Source organism: Gossypium hirsutum, chromosome A01 (genome assembly GCF_007990345.1).
Source record: "Gossypium hirsutum isolate 1008001.06 chromosome A01, Gossypium_hirsutum_v2.1, whole genome shotgun sequence".
In the NCBI taxonomy this organism is placed as follows: domain Eukaryota; kingdom Viridiplantae; phylum Streptophyta; class Magnoliopsida; order Malvales; family Malvaceae; genus Gossypium; species Gossypium hirsutum.
The window spans coordinates 110801900-110804938 of record NC_053424.1 but is presented as its reverse complement, the minus strand read 5'-3'; the positions used below and the strand labels follow the sequence as shown (position 1 = coordinate 110804938).

Below are 3039 nucleotides of genomic sequence, written 5' to 3'. Positions count from 1 at the left end.
GAGTTTAGTGTCATAAGTCAACTCGACACCAACTCAAGAAAAATGACAATATCATGATAAACAATTGGAATCCTTTTAATATTTTTGATCTGATGTATGTACCTATTTAAATTCCTTTTACTTACAATTTAAACTATTTTTATCTTTTTTTTTATTTTAATTCTGTACATATTACATGTGTTATTATTATTACTAATTTCAAACATTATATTTCATTATTTATTATATGTTTTTTTTTTTGAAACTGAATTCAGATTGGGCTTTATTGAGCTAAATTCAAAATACAAACTTTAAGACATAACCTAATTAGCAACATAAAAAGGCCTATAAGTGAGCTTTGACCCATGATGCACAAATCAAAGACGGGTTAGTAACCCAACAATAGAATAACAGACAAACAAAAACCCAAAGTACAAAGCAATCGGCCTAAGAATTCAAAAATAAAGTAAAATAAATATCAGAAGGATCTGGAGCCGTATAATGGCAACTCTGTATTGCCCAATCAGAAAAGATCTGGTCATCGTCCTGTCCCATCATCTGCCTTTACTTCTGCTGGACGCTTCCAGAATTCCAATGAGACCTTTTTTTGATATTTTCGTTTCGGTCTCTTCATATTTCCATTTCATTTTCAGTCTGGTTCCCTTTCCTTTTCCATAACCTTCAACCTCTCAGCATACTCAGGAACACTGCTGATCAGGTAAAATTCTTTCTTTTTCTTTAACGTTTCCGTTGCAAGAATATGTGCTAGTTTATTTGCTGTGCGTGGAATGTGTCTGACCCGGTACTTTTCATTTTTTGCCAGTAACTGCTGGATATCATGGATATATGCCCCGATCATAGATCTGTCTCTATTTCTTCCCTTGCATTTCTTTATTACTACTAATGCATCTCTTTCGATGATGATTTTTGGCCATTGCATGTTGATACCGATTCGAGTTGCTGCCCTATAAGCAATTGCTTCAGCAGCATAAGCCGATACAACTTGGTGATAGATCTTAGAAAATGATAAAAGAACTGTGCCTTCGCTATCCCTTGCTACGATCCCCACTGCCGATTGACAAGTAGTACCATCATATGCTGCATCAAAGTTAACCTTACGAATTGACTTGGTGGATGTTCCCAGCGCTTGGCGACCTGAAGAGACGATGGTATTTTGTTTTTGGCTCCATCTAATTCTGAAATATATCTGTTTACATAATCTGCTATCTCTTTGCCAGATCTACTAGTTTTTTCATGTATTCTCTTGTTCCTGTCCTCCCAAATGGCCCACAAAGCGCAATAGAAAGTCTTACACTGGAGTGAAGATATCTGTTCGAAAACCCAAGTAAGCCACTCTTTGAACTCCAGATGTGTGATCTTAAGCAACTCCGCAAAAGATAAATCTTCCCATACGGCTTTTGTAATAGGGCATTCACGAAAAATGTGGTTCATGGTTTCTGCTACTTCTCCACAGCGAGGGCAATGTGTGTCATTTGAAAGCTTACGAAGCTGCATGTTAATTCGTGTGGGAAGATAATTCCACGATATTTTCCAAGTTGTAATTTTTATCTTAGATGGTAGATTGAGTAGCCAAAGTTTTTTGTAGAATTTTCTGTAGTCATTTTGTAGTCAGTTTATAGGCACTGCGTACCGTAAATTCTCCCGATGGCTTCCCCCTCCAGGCTAGAATGTCTCGTGGGGTTCTCTTATTATCGGAATACGCAAAATCTTCATAGTTATATCTTCCGGGAAAGGTAGATTCTATCCACTCTTTTTTCCATGTTCTGCTGCTATAATCAATTAACTCAGCAACATTAAAGTAACTTAAATTATTAACATACGATGATAGTTTGGAATTTTGTAAATCTGGTACCCAAACATCTTTCAAAATTGAAATTTTTTATCCCTTGCCTACTTTCCAGCAAAGGTCCTCTGCTAAAACGCCTTTCATAGCCCATATACTTTTCCATGTGAAAGAACTGTTATTTCCCAGGTTTGAATTTAAAAAATCCTCTCCTGGAAAATACTTGGCTTTTAAAACTTGTGCAACTAATGTATTGGGATTGTTTAGAATTCTCCAAAGCTATTTGGATAGAAGAGCTATATTAAATTTAGCCATGCGCCTAAATCCCATTCCTCCTTCGTCTTTATGTTGACACAAATGCTTCCACTGACACCAGTGAATGCCTTTCCTCCCATGTGCCTTTTGCCACCAAAAATTAGCGATGATTTTTTTGAATTCACTACAGAGAGAATTAGTTAGCAGGAAGCATGACATAGCGTAGGTCGGTATTACTTGCAGCACTGATTTGATGAAAACTTCCTTGCCTCCTTAGGACCAAAAGCTAGTACTCCAGCCTTTGATTCTTAAGAGAGTCTTCTCCTTTAGATTTTGAAAAGCCTCTTTCCTCCGTCTACCAACCACATTAGGAAGACCCAAGTATTTTTCCATATCTGTTGAACGTTGCACCCCTAGGATTGTAGTGATTTCGCGTTTAATTCCTTCCAGTGTATTGGAGCTGTAAAAAATTGTGGATTTATTGAAATTAACGCATTGGCCAGAGCAGTCCTCATACTCCTTTAAGATTCCTTTTAGCAACCTCGCTCCCTTATCTGTTGCTTCCCCAAATAGTATGCAGTCATCTGCAAAGAGTAAATAGGAGATCACCGGTCCTCTCCTGCTTGCTTTTGCTCCTTTTATCATACCTTCTTTCATAGCCAATCTCATTAGTGTCGAAAGCCCCTCACTGCATAAAAGAAAAAGAAATAGGCTAAGGGGATCAACGTGACGCAAGCCTCTAGAAGCTTGAAATGTTCTTCCTCTTTTGCCATTGATGTTAATAGCATAGGATGCTGTAGTAATACATCTCAGAATAACTTCCACCTAGTCTTTTGCAAAACCCATCTTTAACATAACTGCCTTTAGAAAGCTCCACTCAACCCTATCATAGGCCTTGCTCATATCAAATTTGACTGCCATGTATCCTTTTTTCTCTTTACGTTTGTTCCGAAATGTGTGTAGGATTTCATAAGCTGGAATAACATTATCAGAAATTAATC

General features: G+C 37.3%; 1 long non-coding RNA gene across 2 annotated transcripts; it reads left to right on the top strand.

The window, feature by feature from the left end:
* The first annotated feature begins 263 nt into the window (after positions 1-263).
* Positions 264-1718, top strand: LOC107925492 (uncharacterized). 2 transcript variants are annotated; one of them, XR_001692005.2, is made up of 3 exons: positions 475-697; positions 803-1324; positions 1407-1718. It is a non-coding gene; the product is annotated as an uncharacterized lncRNA (long non-coding RNA). The 2 variants fall into 2 exon arrangements; XR_001692003.2 differs by having other exon boundaries at positions 264-697; positions 803-1718.
* The last annotated feature ends 1321 nt before the right edge of the window (positions 1719-3039 follow it).